This window comes from Protopterus annectens, chromosome 13.part0, assembly GCF_019279795.1.
Source record: "Protopterus annectens isolate FY-2018-M chromosome 13.part0, PAN1.0, whole genome shotgun sequence".
Lineage (NCBI taxonomy): Eukaryota > Metazoa > Chordata > Ceratodontiformes > Protopteridae > Protopterus > Protopterus annectens.
In genome coordinates this window covers 739,142,101-739,163,357 of record NC_056747.1, presented here as the reverse complement: position 1 = coordinate 739,163,357, position 21,257 = coordinate 739,142,101, and positions in this window count along the sequence as shown.

The following is a 21,257-nucleotide window of genomic DNA, read 5'->3' as shown; positions in this document are numbered from 1 at the left end:
TCACTTGATGGTGGAAAGGGGGCAGTAAGAATCTATAGTCTGCTAATTTGTCTCCCCTCCATTCATATCTGCCCTGTCCGAAGGCATCTTAATTGCCTTTATGGATTCTGTCTCCATTATCCTCTTTGGTAGATGTCCTTCAAGGATGCATCTGCAGTCCTAACATATGGGTTGTCCTGCCTCAGGCAGCCCTTCGGTCAGCCGGATTCCAAAGTCTGGGTCTGGCCTCGGCTGATGTCGCATTTCACCCGACGTCATAGCTGCTGTGAATTGGGTATAAAGGCATCAGCCGACGCCATTTTCCTCAGTCTTTCTTGCCGCGTGGTGCCCGAAACAGAAGCTGTTCGCAAGTGCCGGTCGGTCAGATCCAGAGATTTCTACTACCGAAGACTTCTAAAAAGCTAAATCTTCCAAGGCCTTGCCTGCTAAAACCCCACACAGGCCTACCTCTAGTTCCCAAATGCTCAGCCTGGCTGAGGATCTCATTTCTTTGATCAGGGGATCCCAACCTCACCCAAACAGGGCCTCTCAACCCCCTCCAGAGAAGAGGCCTAGAGCAGAGCCCCCCGATCCAGTTTCTACTGACTATTCCTCGGATGAGTCAGAAAACTCAAATCCTCCAGAAGGCCCTTATTCTCCATATGAGGATTCTGATGCAGAAGACTCCATTCCTTCTGCCTCTCCTCCTGAGGAATTTTCTTTTGGGGAAACCTTACATGCTTTGAGAGAGCAATTTCAATGGCAGGGCCAGGATTTTTCAGATTCAAGGAAAAGGCTAAGGACCTTTTTACATTTACCACAGCATAGGCCTTTAGCCATTCCTCCAGTACTAACAGTTGTGGATGATGCATTTAATGATGCCTGTACTGCTCCTGACTCTCTTCCCCCGGCCCCTGCTAAACCCGACAGATATTACAGGGTCCCGGACACACACTTTCACTTGTATAAGGCTCCCATTGCAGATCCTGAAACCATTTCACAGGGCCCCAAAGCTGTAGCAGCTGCTCTGCCAAAAAACCCCTCCCCTCTGAAAGAGAATCTAGAGCATTAGAGAGATGGGGTAAAAAAGTTTATACTTCTGCTACTCTTTCGGCTAGGGCCTTAAACTGTCAATTCCACATGATTCAGTATCAAGAATTTTTGTTAGACCAGCTAAATAAAAAACTGTCCTCTCCTGAACCTATAGACCGTAAGTCCCTTCAGGATTTGGTACATAACACTCAGCAGGTCAGTAATCATTCCTTAAAATGCGGCTATGATGCACTGGAGGCTTCCTTTAGATCAGCTATGACTGGAACAGTGATCAGAAGGCATGCATGGTTAAAAGAGCAATCCCTACCAGACCATGTAAAGTCAAAGCTCCTAGATGCTCCCATGGAGAAACAAAGTTTGTTTGGCTCCCCTGCACAGCAAGTGCTGAAGAAGGTGGAAGAAAAAGCAAAATCCGTCCAGACAGTCAAGGATTTCTTACAGGTCCAACCACCGAGGTTTAGTAGAAATTGGCCTTCGAAGACTTGGTCCTTTCCAGACACCTCCAGAGCACAGAGAGGCAGAAATAGGCGCCCAAGAGGCAGAGGTCACTCCAGAGGTGCCTACAGGGGACGTCAGTGGCAGCCTAACAACCAGAAAAGTACTGTCACAGATACAGCTACTACCACTTCCACAGGACAGACACAATGACTTGGCTCTGATACCGCCTACCAGGGAACAACTGGAAGCACCCTTAGGCGGAAAGCTAGCCTTATTTTCCGTAAACTGGCATTACATTACAGGAGACAAATGGATTTTACAGACAATAGACAAAGGCTACAGGTTTCACTTCCACACACTACCAAAAAAGAGAGGAATGCCAAACCTTCCACCAAACCAAAAAACAAACGCTCTAGGGCAAATCAACCACTTACTAAGGATGAGAGCTATAGAAAAGGTACCACCTATGGAACAAGGACAAGGATTTTACTCCAGACTTTTCCTGGTACCAAGAAAAGAAAACCAATGGAGGCCTATTCTCGACCTGTCCGCTCTGAACACATATCTCATTGTTCCAAAATTCAAAATGCTGACCCTACAGCAACTTCTTCCCATGCTGGGCAAGGAGTCTTGGCTGGTGACTCTAGATCTCAAGGAGGCATACCTGCACATCCCTATATGACCAGATTGCAGAAGATACCTCAGATTTCTTGCAGGATCAGAGCATTATCAATTCTCAGCATTGCCCTTTGGCTTATCTACTGCCCAGAGTATTCACGAAATGCCTGGCATCAGTAATTGCTCATTGCAGGCTTCAGGGAATTCAGATTTATCCATACCTGGACGACTGCCTAATACAAGCGGACAACAAGACCAAATTAACACAAGATTTGGAAAAGGTTATACAACTACTGCAAGCCCTGGGATACACAGTCAACATGAAAAAGTCAAGGCTGGTACCATCCCAAAGGATAACATTCTTGGGTGCAGAACTAGACACTTCAAATCAGATGGCATTTCTCACAGCAGAAAAGCAAAAGCAACTACCACTCTATTTCATGGCATTAACAACACAGAACCAGCTGACAGCAAGGAAAGTCCTGCAAGCCCTGGGTTACATGGCATCCTGCATAATATTGATTCCACATGCCAGGCTGCATATGAGGAAGTTGCAATGGTACCTAAGGAATATATGGTCTCAACACAGGCACAGCCTAGAAGCCCAGATTCCAATAATCCCATGCCTGAAGCAAGAATTCCTGTGGTGGGCTCAGGCCTGTCAGTTGAACAGAGGACTGCCTTTCCACAAACCTCACCCAAGCCAGACTATCACCACGGATGCCTCAGACCTAGGCTGGGGGGCACACATGGTGGACAAGTGTATACAAGGCCTATGGACACAAGACCAGCTGAACCTACACATAAATCAAAAAGAGATGCTGGCAGTGAAACAGGCAATTCAGACATTCAGACCATTTCTTCAACAGGGTCATTTGCTGATAAGGACGGACAACACCACAGTCATGTGGTATATCAACAAACAAGGAGGCACACACTCATATCCTCTATGCCGGATGGCAATGGACCTGTGGAATGTGGCCCTGAACCTCAACATTCAACTCCAGGCCATATTTGTGCCAGGAAAAGAAAATATACTAGCAGACACCTTAAGGAGAACTACCAACGATGCCCACGAATGGATGCTGCATCCAGACATCTTCAAATCCATTACAAAGAAATGGGGACTACCAGAAATAGACCTGTTCGCATCCCCACACAACCACCAATTGAGGAAATTCTGCACAAGGGCATACCACCCACTTGCTTGGAAGGTGGACTCCCTCTCCTTCAGTTGGGAAAACCTGACAGCATATGCATTCCCACCTCTTCCTTTGATGCACAAAGTGCTACTGAAGATCAAAGAAGACCGCCCAAGGGTCATCCTGATAGCTCCAGACTGGCCGAGGCAACATTGGTACCCGCTACTGAGGAGTATGTCTCGGACACACGCATGGCCTCTACCTCTAGTTCCTTTACTGCTAACACAGAACAACTTCAAGATCCTACATCCAAACTTGAAAACACTGCAGCTAGCTGCTTGGAATATTACATAAAACAAAATAACCCAGATTTATCCCAGAGGGTTAAAGACATTATCCTGGAAGCTCGCAGACCCTCCACAAGGAAGACTTATTCAGCCAAATGGAAAAGATACCTCATTTGGAGTGCAGCAAAAGGAGAAAATGTATCATTAGCAAACATAGCTAACATCCTGGAATATTTAGCAGAACTTTTCCACAATGGCCTGTCTTACTCCTCCATTAAGATTCATGCATCAGCAATTTCAGCAGAATACAACATGGATCCTCCAGTCTTCTCTCATCCTCTACTCAGGCAGTTTCTGAGAGGAATTAAAAATGTAAAGCCTCCAAGGAAGCCACCTTTGCCTATATGGGACCTTAACTTTGTGCTGGAAAAGTTAACACTTCCCCCTTTCGAGCCAGCAGCAACGTCAGAATTACAGTTCTTATCTTGGAAAACTGCTTTCCTGCTTGCAATCACTTCAGCAAGAAGGGTTTCTGAATTACAGGCATTAATGGCAGTACAGCCCTTCCTTATCTTCCATCAGGATAGAGTGTCCTTGAGAACTAACCCTACTTTTATGCCAAAGGTGGTCTCCAGGGTATCATTGAACCAAGCAATCCACCTACCAACATTCTTCCCCAACCCTCAGAACAGGGGGGAAAGACTACTACATACCTTGGATGTGCACAGGCAATTACGCTACTATCTGGACAGAACCAAGAACAATAGAAAAACTCACCAGCTTCTGGTAGCATATGCAACAGGAATGGAAGGAAAAGCAATTTCAAAACAGACAGTCTCAAAATGGATAGGAAATTGCATTAGATTTTGTTACTCTTTTCATAGAAAGACAACTCCAGAAAACATCAGACCTCACTCCACAAGAGCTACAGCCACTACTACAGCTTTCTTACGAGGGGTGGCTACCAAAGACATTTTAGAGGCTGCTACTTGGAGCTCCGTGCATACATTTGCCAAGCATTATAATCTACCTTTATACTCCAGATCCCGAGCAGGTTTTGCAACTGCTGTTTTGCAAGGGATCTTAACTACACCATAATCATCTTAGTGCCTCCTCCCGCAGTTTGGCTATGGTATTCTACCCATATGTTAGGACTGCAGATGCATCCTTGAAGGACATAGTACAGTTTTGTACCTACCATAAATGTAGATGTCCCAGAGGTATGCATCTGCAGTCAGGATTACCCACCCTCCTTCCCCTCTGTGGTACTCCTAGGGTATTTTTCCATCTTGTAGCTAGCTGGGGGAATCTATTATGGTGTATTTGTTTGTATATATGTATATACATGTTTATTTTTGTTTGCTCTCTACTGTTTGGAATCATTTGCATTTCTCCAAATTTAGCCTTCCTAGAGGGCACCTGGCATCTGGGGCAAGAAACACTGAGGAAAATGGCGTCAGCTGATGCCTTTATACCCAATTCACAGCAGCTATGACATCGGATGAAGTGCGACATCAGCCGAGGCCAGACCCAGACTTTGGAATCCGGCCGACCGAAGGGCTGCCTGAGCAGGACAACCCATATGTTAGGACTGCAGATGCATACCTCTTGGACATCTACATTTATGGTAGGTACAAAACTGTACTTTCTACTCCATAGGTTCATTATCCTTGCCATGGAGAAATTATTTAATTGTGTGTAATTCAAAATCAGGGACTGACAACATGCCTTACATTGAGGCTAGATTTGGAATCTTCCAACTCATTCATGTTTTGTTACCCTGCCAAAGGAAGTCTATATCCTGTTTTAATGTCCAAGTTTAAAGGAAGGGAACCAACTAGACTTTCTGCAGTATAGAGAACCAGTGTTAAATCAAATCAGTGTAAAAAAACATATTATCCACATTATGTCCAACCAAACGTATCCTTTTTCAGTCTTCTAAAACTATCTAAACTTTTTTGTAAGATTCTTGAAGTTAATTATGCTGGTGCTACTAGGGGAACTGGTCAATTTTTATGCACATGTGAACTACATAATCCTTCACAAATAAGTATTCTCTCTATTTCTTGACCTGCCTATAATAAATTCTTATTTGTGTGTAAATTTTGTCTCCTAGAATGTCTTTATCAAGGTCAGACAAATGTACCAAAAATCTTCTGTGAAGCCCTGAAATATTTCATTATAATCTCCTACAGTAACCCTTTAGCAACACATTCCATTTATCTCATGACCAGTGGTTCTATAGTGGACCTTAAGGGAGAAAGCAATGTTGGAACTTTCAGATTTTCCAAGGTGGTTGCACCCTGAAGAGCAGGTCGATTAAAGCTCTGTCTGTATGAAAAAGGCAAGAGAAATTTAAAAAAGCCAGTAAAGGCTAACATTTTGGGTACAATTTAGTTATCTAGGTGCTATACTGCTTGGATGTCAGCCAAAGAGAAATCTGGAGAAAGTATGATAAAATCAACTGGAAAAGTAGAAGAAAAAGCTCTGCTCTAAAAGTTTTGTAGCTGTTCAGCAAAAAGCAGTTTGGATTTTAGTTTTGATACATGAGATAGCTGCCAATTGTTTAGAGGAAAAATGAATAAAATGCTTTCAGAGTTGTTTAAAATAAATGAGAAACTAGAAAAGTATATAAAGTCAAACAACAAAAGGTTGGAAAGATAGAAAAAATCTTTACGTAACTATTGAATTGAGCTGATAAAACTGTAGAAATCAGAGGGTGAAATGAAGTAAGTGGTTGAATATGAAGCTGTTTAAAAAGTAATGGTAGACAAAGCATGCAAAGAAAACCTGAGAGTTTCTGCCATAATGGAGAAAAGACATAGGAATAAATTGTAGTGATTTTATAAAAGTACAAATAAGCAACTGGACTGGTATTCCCCAGCTGGATTTGTTAAATGAAAGGGCACAGTGTATGCTCAAAATGTGGTCATGAGAAGGAAGCCAATACCTAAAGTAGTGTAGGTGTAGTTACACCAGAAGCAAATAGCTGCTCTTGACAAACTTGTGGTAGCAGAGAAAAATATTAACAAGTGAGGACACCAGAGTCCTTGTGGGAACAGCTTATGTACTGTAAACCAGGCAGGAAACAAAACTTTTTATCACTGCATTTAGGGAATGTTGAGATTCGGGTGTGATATTTAAGTTGCTGTAGTCAGACATTCTTAGAATATTTTTTTCTGAGAGGATCAAGGACTTTTTCTTTGCATGCAGAACAGGCTAAGGAGAAAATATATGTTACACGACAGAGTGAACCAGCAAGCTGAAAGGGACTCTACTGATTCTTTTGATAATAGTAAAGCCAAAAAAGATACCTTGCAGTGAAACCTTTTCTATTGTTCAATAGAAAGATGATTGAGTGACACAAAAGCCTCTGAATTGACTAGAAAGATCAGGTGTACCTTGGACATGAGCAAGAGACCATTATTGAGTGTTCAAGATGATGAAAAAAGAAGACCAGCAGTAATATGGAAATAGAAAATACATGGATTGCACAGTACTATTTCTTATGATGTAGTTTGGACATGAGAACTGTTTCTTCAAGATGTGGATAAAAAAGACTGGAAGTTTGTTGATCATGTTAAAGTGGTGGGAGGAGTCATCAGTGTTTAAAAAGACAAATAACAGGACTAAATATGTAACTATAAGTAATACAAAATGTTTTGTTTTTAGTAAAATTTCTTGAAGTAAACTGCATGTTGTAAAAAGTAGCTTTGTATAGTATGCAGAAGTATTTTAAATATGAGATGAGGAGTGTCTCATCAGTAACTGATATTTATGCTAGTGATATTAAAGTAATAAAGTACATTTTCTTGAGTGTAACATATCCAGAATATATACTGAAACAAGTTAAAGGCTGGATTTCAGCATATACTGGTGTGATCTTGGGGTACTCCAGGGGTGGAGTTTATTGATCGCATTGTATGTGTATTAAAATATAATTCCCCCGATGTTCTTCATGTTTCACTGTTGCAGTCATTACATTTGGGTTATCTGCTTGCAGTAGCCCTCAGTTGGCCTGATTAACAAAGTCTTGGGTCTTGTGTTGGTTGCTGTCCCTTCTTCCATGACGTCAGGGGTATCAAACATGCAGCTGACACCATTACATCAGTCTTTCTTGCCGTGTGGTGCCCGAAGCAGAAGCAGTTTACAAGTGCTGGTTGGCCGACTCCTGAAATTTTCGTTTTCGAGTTTCAGAACCGAAATCTTTAACTAAAGCTAAGTACCCCATTGGGGAAACTTTTTCTTGCTCCTTCCCGATGTCAGTAAAAGGTAATAATTGCATTACTTGTGTAAAGCAAATATCTCATAAAGATTTTCATTCGTACTGTATTCCTTGCCTAGGCCCCTGACCACGACGTACCTTGCTGTCGGTTTTATGCTTTATTTAATCAACGCACTATCCGTCATCGGTATATTTTCACTTCTAAATATTTCTGTTCTCAGTTTAAATATCCAGAAATGTCGTTGGTTAGCCATCCGACAACCGGGATTCCAAAAAAATGCAAAGATAAAAACAAGAGACAGGCTGCCAACGACGCTTCTCCTAAGCCAGTCGCCTGTTTGCCGGTACTCAGTGAGGCGCTTTTGCAGCCCCTGATACCCACTATGTCTGACTCACAGGCCTCTACTGAGACCCATTCGGAGTCTGGTATGCCACGAAATGCTTCAACTGTGGAATCTGTGGATGTCTGTACCTTGGATGGGTCCAGAGACGCTGTGCAGTTACCGGCTTCTAAGGGTGTATTCAGGCCTATGGACTTGCATATTAAACTGAAGCCTCCTCCGTCATTTAGGCCAAAATCTTGAACCATGCCTAAGAAACTGATGCCCAGGCTGCATGCTCAGGCCTCTATGCCTAAATAACAAATGATAAGAATGGCTGAAGATCTTATAACTCTAATCAGGAGAAGCCAACCTCCTCCTTCTAAGAGACCTAGAACTGAAGTTGTTTATGAATCTTCTGAACAGGATTCTGATTTTTCTGTTTCTTCTGATGATCTGGATTTGCCCTTATCTACTTATGAGGAATCTGATGCAGAGGACTCTATTCCCTCTGCTTCCCCTCCAGAGGATTTTTCTTTTGGTGAGACCTTACATACTCTGAGCATTTCCACTGGGAAAGTCAGGATTTTTCTGATTCAAAAAAGAGACTTAGGGATTTCTTACTCGTGTCTCAGCATAGGCCTTTAGCTATACCTCCTGTTCTAGACATTGTTGATGATGCCTTTTCAGAATCTAGTTTGGCCCCTGATTCTTTGCCTCCTGCTCCCAGAAAACCTGACCTATATTACAGGGTTCCTGATTCTCGCAAGTTCCTTTTTAAAAATCCTATTGCAGATCCAGAAACTATTTCACAGGGACCCAAGGGCATTAAGGCTTCTACTGCTAAAAATCCTACCCCCTCTGATAGAGACTCCAGTGTGCTGGATAGATGGGGTAAGAAAGTTTACTCTTCTGCAACCTTGGCCATTAGGGCTTTAAACTGCCAGTTTCATATGTCAAAGTATCAACAACATGTTGTTGGATTGCTTAAACAGAAAATAATGTAAGTCACAAAGGAAGCGGAGTACAGCAGAAGTAAGAACAAAACTCCAAATTTAATTCCAAGAATGTACACTTATAACATACGGATGAGCGCTTTCACCATTACAGCTTCTTCAGATCCTTGTATAAAAGTCACAGTAGACCTCCCCTTATATAAGCAGCTCAATTAATCAATTAAAACAATTTAAACAATTAAAAGCAATGCTGGAGAATTTAAAGAACTCTCCCATATATAAACATGTTAATGTAAAGTAAGACGAAAATATATAAAACTTGCATAGTGACCTAAAAACATATAAACATTCTGATAAGTTAATATTGATAAAATACATAATCAAGAACATATACAAATAAATGATAGTTCATTTTATGTGCCTGCGTTGTCTCAGCTTAGGTTTTATAAAAGCTGACTGTGCTGAAAATAAAGAATTACAAGATTTAATGCATTCTGCTGAACAGGTTGGAAAACATACTTTGCAATGTGGATTTGATTCATTAGAGGCCTCTTGCAGGGCTGCTGTTACTGGGTCTGTGCTCAGAAGGCATGCTTGGCTTAAGGAGCAAGGTTTGCCTGATCATGTTAAAGCTAAATTGTTGAATGCTCCCTTAAATCAGGACCGCCTGTTTGGCAACAAGGCTGAGGAAGTTAGATGGAAGATAAAGCTAAATCTATGCAAACTGTTAAAGATTTCTTACAAGTTCAGCCTTCTAGATTTAGTAGGCACTGGCCCTCTAAAAATTGTTCCTTTCCAGCCCATTCCAGGTCTTCTCAAACCCAGACACAGCAGAAACCCCAGGTTTCAGTCCCAAGGGACACACAAGACTAGGCAGTGGGGGGTTTCCGCACCCAAACCTGGGAGTAGTAAGACTCCCCCTATGGAAAACTGTCTTAATGACTTGCTTTTAAAACTTCCAAGCACTTCCCAACTGAATGCTCCTTTAGGCGGAAAGAGGAACTCATTACCCAGGACAAATGGGTTTTAAATATAGTGTCCTAAGGATACAGATTTCATTTCCACATGTTACCAACACCAAGCGGGTGGCCATATCTACCCCCAAATCAGTGAGCAGATGCCCAAATTCAAGTACTCTCTCTCTTAAATATGGGGGCTATTCCGTTGGTACCAGAAGAGGAAAAGGAACAAGATTTCCATTCAAGAATTTTCCTGGTACCCAGAAAAGGCAATACATGGCGTCCTATCCTGGACCTTTCTATTCTAAACACCTTTCTGGTGATTCCAAAATTCAAAATGCTGACTCTTCACCAGCTGCTTCCTATGCTAGGCAAGGATGCATGGTTGGCAACACTAGACTTAAAAGAAGCATACCTGCACATCCCTATCAGGGAGTCTTGCAGAAGATGTCTATGCTTCAAAGCAGGCTACATGCACTGTCAGTTCTCTGCACTGCCCTTTGACTCATTTACTCCACCCAGGGTATTCACAAAGTGCCTAGATCCAGTCATTGCATTTTGCAGGTAAAGAAATATTCAAATATACCCATACCTGGACGATTGTCTAATTCAGGCAGAAAGCAAGGTCAGTCTTTTGAATCATCTGGCCTTTATTCAAAGGGTACTGACTTGTCTGGGGTTCACCATAAATGAAAAAAAATCCCAACTGGTACCCTGCCAACAAATTATATTCCTGGGAGCAAGCTTGAATACAACTTCCAGATGGCTTTCCTCACCCCAGAGAAACTGATTCATTTGACAACTTCAAACAAGTGGCCACAAAAACCCAGCTATCTGCAAGGCAAATACTGCAAGCCTTGGGGTTCATGGCCTCCTACATTCTTCTAATTCCATACGCAAGGATGCATATGAGGAAACTACAATGGTATCTCAAAAGCCTATGGTGTCAACATTCACAGGATCTAGAAGCAAGGATTCCTATCATCCTATCCTACCTTGCCTACGCCTAGAGTTCCTTTGGTGGGCAGAGGCCTGCCACCAAAACAGGGGACTACCATTCACATTACCCCCTGCCGCCCAAATCTTAACAACAGATGCATCAGACATGCATGACAGGGAAGTGCATTCAGGGCAAATGGAACCCAAGTCAAATGCACCTACACATAAATCAAAAGGAAATGTTAGCTGTGCAGAATGCTCTGACAGCCTTCAAGGACCACACTCTTCCAGGACAACTAATGGTAAAGATGGACAACACCACTGTCATGTGGTACATAAACAAGCGGGGGGGGTACGCATTCTTACCCCCCTCTGCAGACTAGCCATGGCATTGTGGAACACAGCCTTGAGCTAACAAGTGAATCTACAAGTTCAATTCCTGCCAGGAAAACTAAATACACTGGCAGACTGACTAAGCAGAAACCTCATAGACCCACACGAGTGGAAAGTGGAACCAAGCATTTTCAACATGTTGACAAGCAAATGGGGAAGCTCAGATATAGACCTGTTTGCCTCCCGCCAGACCATCAACTGGACAAATTTTGCACAAGGATTTCCCACAAGCTAGCTTGGAAAGTGGATGCTCTATCCTTCAGCTGGAAAAACCTATCTGTTTATGCCTTTCCTCCTCTGCCTCTGCTCTCCAAGATACTACTAAAGATCAAACAGGACAAGCCAAGGATGATTTTAATTGCAACAGACTGGCCTCACCAACACTGGTACCCACTCTTGCGCAGTGTGTCATGCTTTGCTCCATGGCACCTGCCTCAGATTCCTTCCCTGTTGTCTCAGCAGGAGAATCAGATTCTGCACCCTCAGCTGCAAACCCTGAACCTAGCAGCCTGGCTAATTACCTAATCTCTCCTTCACCAACCCTCAGTAAATCAGTGATGGATGTCATTTTAGAGGCAGGGAGGCCTAGTACTAGAAAATATTATGCTGCAAAATGGAAAAGATTCTGTGCCTGGAACCAATCTCAAGCAATGAATGCAGCAGTGTCCAATTTACATCAGATTCTACAGTACTGACTGAGATGCTTCATAAGGGCTTGTCTTTTTCCTCCATCAAAATTCATGCCTCAGCTGTTTCAGCTCATTATAACACAGAGCCCCCCCCCCTCTTCTCTCATCCACTGCTCAAGCAGTTCTTCAGAGGGGCCAAAAATTGAAGGCCACTCAGGAGAGCTCCAACTCCGGCCTGGGATCTTAACTTTGTCTTGGGGAAACTCACTTTTCCTCCTTTCGAGCCAGCTGCTACTGCATATTTAATTTTTTTTTCCTGGAAAACCTTTTTCCTTTTAGCAATCACTTCTGCAAGAAGGGTATCTGAATTAAAGGCCTTTATGGCAGTGGAACCTTTCATCATCTTTCATGTGGACAGGGTGTCCCTCAGAACCAGCCCTTCCTTCATGCCCAAGGTGGTATCCAGTGTGGCTCTTAATCAGTCCATTCATTTGCCTACCTTCTTTCCTAACCCACAGAATAAAGGGGAACAGATACTGCGCTCTTTAGATGTGCACAGACAGCTTAGATTCTACTTGGACAGGACTAAACCTCAAAGGAAATCTGAACAACTGCTGGTGGCATTTGTTGCAGGGACAGATGGGAAAGCTATTTCAAAACAAACCATTTCAAAATGGATAGGCCACTGCATTCACTTCTGCTATAAGTACCATGGAAAACCTATCCCACAGGGCATCAGACCCCATTCAACAAGGGCTGCATCTACCTCTACAGCCTTTCTCAGGGGCGTCCCTACTAGGGGCATCCTAGAAGCTGCTACCTGGAGTTCTGTACATGTTTTCACCAAGCATTATTATTTGCCAATTTTCTCTAAATCCAGAGCTGGTTTTGCCACTGCAGTCTTGCAGGGCCTTATAGCTAGTCCTAATTCTGTTTAAATTCCTCCTCCCAACCTTAGCTTTGGGAATCTACCCAAATGTAATGACTGCAACAGTGAAACATGAAGAACATAGTACAGTTGTGTACACTTACCATAAATTTAGATGTTTGAGTGTATTCACCGTTGCAGTCCTGGTTACCCTCCCTCCAGCCCCCTGACTTCTGTTGGCTATACCTCTATTCTTCTCTACTATACTTAAAAGCTTTTTGGTGTATTTGCTTTTTTGTTGGAGGTATAACCTTGTATATTTATATTTAATTGCTTCCCATTAAGGGGGGCACCTGACATCTGGGGCAAGAAGAACTGATGTAATGGCGTCAGCTGCATGCTTTATACCCCTGACTACCTGACTTCATGGAAGATGAGACAGCAACTGACGCAGGTCCCAAGACTTTGGTAATCAGGGTTGCATCTACCTCTACAGCCTTTCTCAGGGGTGTCCCTACTAGAGACATCCTAGAAGCTGCTACCTGGAGTTCTGTACATGTTTTCACCAAGCATTATTTGCCAATGTTCTCTAAATCCAGAGCTGGTTTTGCCACTGCAGTCTTGCAGGGCCTTATAGCTAGTCCTAATTATGTTTAAATTCCTCCTCCCAACTTTAGCTTTGGGAATCTACCCAAATGTAATGACTGCAACAGTGAAACATGAAGAACATAGTACAGTTGTGTACACTTACCATAAATGTAGATGTTTGAGTGTATTCACTGTTGCAGTCCTGGTTACCCTCCCTCCAGCCCCCTTTCTTCTTTTGGCTATACCTTTACTCTCACTTACTATGCTCTAAAAGCTTTCTGGTGTATTTGCTTTTTTGTTGGAGGTATATTCTTGTATTTATAGATTTAATTGCTTCCCATTAGGGGGACAACTGGCATCTGATGCAAGAAAAACTGATGTAATGGCATCGGCTGCATGTTTTATACCCCTGATGACCTGATGTCATGGAAGAAGGGACAGCAACTGATGCAGGACCCAAGACTTTGTTAATCAGGCTGACTGAGGGCTACTGCAAGCAGATAACCCAAATGTAATGACTGCAACAGTGAATACACTTGAACATCTACATTTATGGTAAGTGTACACAACTGTACTTTTTGTACAGGTTGTAAGCATAGACAAATGCTCTTAATTTACATTGCAAGTAAGCTAATTTATTTTTTCTAAGCAAACAGGCTACAAATGGAAATTATTATAGTATTTGAAAGAAGTGGTTTTTTTTTTACAATTATAAAGACCTCTAGTATATGAAGAGTATATTTTTTACAATTGTAAAGCTATTAGTTGTGTTTTCCCCATCAAATGCCAGCAATGGGCAATAGCATATCTGTGGATGTAGGCAGTTAACCAGGAGGCATTGACCGTGTCAGTGGCTCAACAAGGTAGCAAACTTAGCTTTGGTGCTGGAAAATCAGAAGAGTGTGGGTTATATTCCCACACTTGGTACTTGGATTACTTTTCAAGTACTGACACTGCAGTATAGCATAAGGTAAGTGCTTAACTCCTGAGTGTGCTGCCTTTGGGATGGGCAGTAAACTGTGGTCCCATCTGCCTAAGTTGGTGGTTACTCAGGTGAATGTAAAAGATCCTATGGCACTTTTCAAAAAATAATAGCAGTTGTTTCCTTTTTCCACTTTGCATTATGTACACATTCACATTTATAAGTATATATTGCTATTTCTTTCCATTTTTCTTATTTCAAATAAATACACAAGTAAAATGTTTGTTAATAGCAGCTCTTCTTTAAAATTTTAACCATCCTTTCTTCCACATCCATCTTATTTCTACTAGCACATCTTCGTCCCTGTTTTTATTATACAGTAATCCTTCACATCTTCTTTTTCTTATTTTCCAGATTTCTACAAATAATATTATCTCCCGTTTTAAAAAATTCTAATTTTTCTTACTCATATTTCCATATGGTATCATAGCCATTGTTATCATTTTAAATGCTTCCCATTTATATTCTCTTTTAAATTTCTTCAAAACCTTTCATTGTTTTACATTCTAAAAATGTTTCATCCTGATTATAGTCATCATATTTTCTTTTTTCCAATACCTTATATTTCATATTACTTTTAACTGGAAATGTATTCAACAAAATTCTCCACAGGAAATCCCCTGCTTCATAATTCTGAAGCCTTTTCCTTCTGCCCTTTATAGCATTTTACATCTTCTTTTAATTCCTTCAAAGGGTATACCATATAATATTTTCCGTAATATTGCTATACCATAATTTTCTGTTTTTGTCAATCTCATTTATTTTCACCTTCCATAATTTTATTTTCACATTTTTCCTCTGTTTTCTACTTCTTTCTCACCTCCGTATTTCCATACTTCTTTATACCTCACATATAACATTTTTCCCATCATTTGCAGCTCCTCCACCTCTATTTTTCTCCTGATTTACTGACCAGAAAAAATGCTAAGTACACAATAGCATTTTTTTAATTCAAACCACCTCCTTTTTATTACATACCACCCTTCTTTTTGTTGGAGTCAATCATGAACCCCTAAATAAATAAAAAAAAAAAATTCTGACATCTCTTTCTCCATTTAGCTAGAATGTGTGCATATCCTAAATATTCTAGTTTTCCTAATATGTATATTTTTACCATATACTTTTTTTGATAAATGAGTAATGCTTGAAAGCATGTTTTTATTTTCTTCTGACATTCTTTTACACTGAACATTTACATTTTCATACTCTCTAAATTTCAGTATTAAAATACTTCCTTCTTAGTAATAACATATTCCACTTGCTTTCTTAGTTTCACCAAACTTTCTGCTTTTTTCCTTATTTAACCATAACCCAACATTTTTAATAATCCCACTTGTACCATCACTTCACTTATCCATATCTTATTTTTGCCACAATCACTAAATCATTTGCATACAACAGATCAGTATAAAACTTTTCTCAGCACCCATTTTGCTTCTTCATTTCACATATACGTTTGAATTTTTTGCATTCATTATCAGAGCAAACTCCTTTACTAAATAAACATCCTTGTTTAATTCCTCTCAATTTTTATCTTTCCTCTCATCCATCCATTTACCATAACTTTCATCAATAACACTTCTTAGCATAGTTTATAGCATTCAATCATTTTCTGCTATGCTTCATGTTTCTAGAATCTTTCATATTGCTTCATCACTTACTTCATCTCAATATTTTTGATAGCATGTCACTAGCATTACTTGCTTATTTTCTTTCAAAGTCATATTTGTTACTTCTTTTACTGTTAACATTTTATTCACCTTTCTTCCCTAGAGTTCAAAAATCCCTTCTACAACATCAGCCAAAACTTTATGCATCCTTTTTCTACTATCTTCATAAAGAATTTGTAACCTGTATTTCCCAGTGTTCTCACTGTCTGATTTTTTTCTATGTTTTAATTCATTTTTTTCTGGACAAAAATTCATTCCTCTGTTATGCCCTTCCTATCCATTAATTTAATATTTGCAGATGATTCATTTCTCACTTCCATTTATCTCTTTATAACCATCCATATATTCCTGGTGTCGACTCTTACTGTTTTTGCTTCTTCCATTGATGTCATGGTAATCTAGCTCTTTCTGTAGAGAATTGAGAGATTTCTTAACATTTTCAACATTTTTTTTGACAATTTATACTTTTTGTACCACTTCCTTTTCATACATTCTACACGCAAACGTTTCCACATTTTCAATTATTTCTTTCTGTTTGTATGTAATATTTCATTTTTCACCAAATATTGCATCTGTTCTTCCTTCTCAGACTTTTACCTGTACCCCAAATAGTAAAACTTTCTCTTTTTTTAAATAATTTTTGTCTGATCAACATATGGTTAAACATTTCTGTATTTTTCAAAAAACTCTCTTTCTGCTTCTGTTATTATAGCACATTTTCTATTTATTTTTCATGTCATTTTATAATTGTGGTGTATAATCTTTTATTCCTTTGCTTCACTCTATTTCTACAATGTAAATATTTTCTTCTGTTTGTTTTTTTAAACCACTTATTGACATTACTTAAGACATGAGCAAATGTACATTTATATAAAAGAAACAAACTATATTAGCATGTTCCTAATTACAAACATTATACCTCACTTTTTTATAACTATCATCACTCTAACATTATATAAATTACTCAATTCCTGCCTTTCCTAAAATATCACTCCTCCTCCAAAACATTATTCTGCATGTATTGTTCCCACAATTTCAATTTTGTCTCTGTAACTTCCTCCTGCCTTTTCTAAAGATCCCACTTCCATTTCTTTTATCACAATTTCAGTACTTCAAATACAGTTGGTTTAGACTTTGATTTCCATTTTCTAATATTTGATTTTTTTGGCAGCCACCAGAATTAAGCATAGCAAGGCCTTGCTTTGCCCAGGCAATTCAGATCCCGTATCACAGTTCAAAAAATAATTTCCTTAGTTACACCTATTTGCACACCCAGTATTTTTGACAAAGTACTCTGTAGAGAATTTTTGAAGTCTGTCAAACACTCTGAAAACATACATTCCCAGTTGTCCCTTTCTTGCCATCCCACCTCCAACATTTGCCCACTCCCTGAGGAAAAATACTTTGGAATCTGCTTGGGATCTAAAAATACCTATGTAAAGACTTCCAAGCAAAAATCCTAAATCTTCTTGTCTTTGTTGCATACTTAAGAGCCGTGCATTTGTTCTCCCATTGTTTCCTTATGAATTGCTTATCCAATCTTTCTCTAACTTCCTATGATTGATTCCTATAATTGTCCTACAATATTTATATATGCCCTACTAATTATCCCTTTTATGACAGCAATTTCTGTTCTAGATTCAACTAAAAATTCTACCATGCCAGGGTTTTCACTTAGAATTCCCCTATCCCTTTCTCTTTGTCTGTACTCTATCATTCCCTGACAGGGAAGGAGTCTCTAGCCTAATATCCAAATGTCTTCTTGGCCTCTTCCCATTCTATTTCCTTTACCTTTCTAGTTATTTACTCCCAATACCTTAGTTCAACTGCGGTGGTGGTGCTGCGGTAGCATTGTTGCCTCACAGTAAGACGTTGTCCTGTTCGATTCTCAGCTAAAGCGTCTTCTGTGTGGAGACATGCATGAATGGGCGTACCTTCATTGAAGGTTGTGCATCAGGGCTGGCAACTCGGTATGTAAAAATCTACTGCCAATCATTAGCGGACCGGAGTTCCACTGTGGCGATCCCTAACCGGGAAAAGCCAAAAGATACAACTCCCAATACCTTAGTTCCTTTGCCAGTTTTCTCTAGTAAATTCCAACCTCCCTGCTTATTCTCTGTACCCTTAATTGCAATCATTCCTATTAGCAAACCTCCTTTTTCCATTCTTGAGTTAACTTGGTCCTTACAATACTTTCTGCTACCTTAAGAGTATAATATTCTATATGACTGTTATTATTCTCCTTAAGGATCTGCATCCAAAATCCTACTCTCTGCTTATTTCATGAATTCCCTCAGTTTCATCTTCATTCCTTTTCACTTTGAATTATAGTTTTCTGTTTGTATTATGTATATAAATTTTAACAGTGTAGCTCTAAAATATCCCTTCAAATCAGGTAATCCTAAACCACCTTGTTCTGTTGGAAGGATCAACTTATCCCACTTGACCCTTGCACTTTTCCTCTCCCAGATAAATTCATCAACACTTTATTATTGTCCTCACCTTCTCCTTTGGTTGATAACAATATGTCTGACCTGTACATTAAACTAAAAGGACTAAACATTTTTTCACTGTTTGTATCTTGCCATCCATATCTGTAAATAAGAGCTTCCAGGTTCTCATTTTTTGTATTATCCTTTATTTAGTCTTTTCCCACATATCCTTAACTGCCATAACAGAATCCTTTTTTAATCCGCACTCCTAAATACTTAATTTTATCTTGTCCCCATCAATATGGGGTATTGCTGGACCAATTTATGTGTGGGTACATAGTTTACAGCTGTAGCCTTTTTGTTTTGGTTAATTTTATGCCCCCAAAAGACTTAAAACTGTCTCAAGATGTTCCACAGCACTGAGATGTCCTTTTCTGGTTTTATCTGTTGCAAAATAATATTGTCTGCAAATAAAGCCAACTTTTCTTGATTCCCATACCAATTATGTCCTTGAATTTTCTAGTCCCTTATTTTCTTTGCCAATGGCTTTCAATATAAACCAAATAAAGGCGGAAAGGATAACTTGCCTGGTTCTTCTGTTCAAATACAAGTTGTCAGAGAAGAACCCTCCCACTTTAATTTTTGTCTCTGATCCCTCGTATCTCCTCCTAATTAACTGTATTGTTCTATCAGGGAATGCAAATGCTTCCATTGTCCTACACATAAAATCCCAGCTTGCTCTGCTGAATGTTTTCTCTACATCAAGACCCACCAAGAGTAGCATTTTTTCTTGCACACTGCTTCCCTCTGGATCATTGTTCTATTAATGTTGAATATTTGCCTGCCTTCCACAAAACCAGTTGATCCATAGCTATTAATTTTGGCAACACCTTTGCCATTATTTTAGCTAGTGGAGACATAAATCCCTCATAATCATGGTTTAAAATTGAAATGGGCCTATATGCAGGTTGGTCTGATGGGACTTTACTGTTTTTAGGTATTGCAGCCAACACAGCTTTCTTCCAGTTTGTTGGTGCTTCTCCTTCTTTTAAAATACTGTTAAAAAAACCTTCAAGATCTTTATCACTTTCTTCCATCCTAGCTTCCAAACTTCCACAGGAATGCCATCTATTCCTGTTGACTTTCTTTTAAATTGATTGTATGTCACCATTTTAGCTTATCTTCTCCTATCTTAACTGTTAATTGTTGAGCCTTGTCTACCTCTATCCTTGGCATGTTTAATGCTTCCATAAATATTTTCACTTGTGCATTTTCTTGATCTCCACATTTCCCTGCTCATAAAATTTCTGAAATATCACAATACCTCTAGCAGATCTGTGGTTATTTTTCTTGTTATAGGCTCCCTAAGTTTGACAACAGCCCTTTCTACTTTTTGTTCCCTAAATCTTTGTGCTAAAAGTTGTGCTCTGGACTTATTATCAGAAAGTTCCTTAACAGCAATCTGTCTAAATTCATGCATATTATCCAGACAGTCCCTTATTTTCGCTTTAGCACTCTGAAGTCGTGCCTCTTCCTGTTATGTGAGATTACCCTTATTCTGCAACACTTTAACACTTCTAGCCCCATTAAATAATTTCTGTTACTTCTTAACTGTGTCTCTTTTTCTTTTATTTCTTCCCTGGTTTTAAACATCACTTTAATTTTATCCTACTCATCTGTTATAACTTCTGAAGAAATTTCTGTCTTCTCTAATAACTCTTGAATAATTTTTACTACTCATTCATTTAATTTGTCTCTTTATAACAGGAAGGCGGGGAAGTACCAGTACCTCAGTTTTACTTCATTACCCTGCATTTTTATTGGCTCATGATTAAAAATATTTATTGGATGTGTGTCAAAGCTTTCAATTAACTGCACGTGTTCCTATGAAATATAATTTAGTCCAGCCCAGTTACTGTACCTTGGAGAAAAATATGTAAATTCTCTGAGTTCCTACTACTAAATTCATGTCTATTATACAAAATGTTTTCATAAATTTCTTCAGAAATCTAACTTCTTTGGTTATATTTTCCCTTTATTTATTTTTATTTATTTTACATTTGTTGACCGGGATAGACCAACTGGACACATGTCCATTTTCAACGGAGGCCCGGGGAGAAAAGTTCCAGTCATAAATGCAAGACTATTTCAGATTTACAATAAGTCAACATTTTACAGATTCCATAGAGTTTTACATTTAATAAAGGATAAAACACATCATTCAGTCAACACATATATGTCAGTATTTTACAGATTCTGTACAGAATTACATTCAAAAACACATCACTCAGTCACATATATTAATACCATACTAGTAGGGTATTGTAACAAAATGTCCTCAATGGGCACAGTTGAGGGGGGAGTAGAGCAGGGACATAGCCAACATGTTTTGAAGTATTGTATAAAACTTTTCTTAAATTGAGCTAGAGAGAGATTAGAGGTTAGGTCAGTGGGAACTGAGTTCCATATTTTACCAACAGAGTTATCAAACAAAGAAACCCTGGCTGAGTTGTTAGTTTTGACATTATAGACTAACATTTTGTTGGAAGATTGAATGGTTTTGAGGTTCTGGTAGGGGGTGATAAGGTTTCTAAGTACTGGTGTATTTCCAGGCTGGTAGAGGGTCTTAAAGGCAACTACTAGTTGGTTATCTGTAGTAGCCCCCCCCCCAGATACATTCTCACTGTTGCAAATTAAAATCCAATCACCACCAGTAAGTAATATTCTCTGCTGAAAGCTGATTATTTCTTCCAAAAAAATCTTAAGCTTTATAATAGTA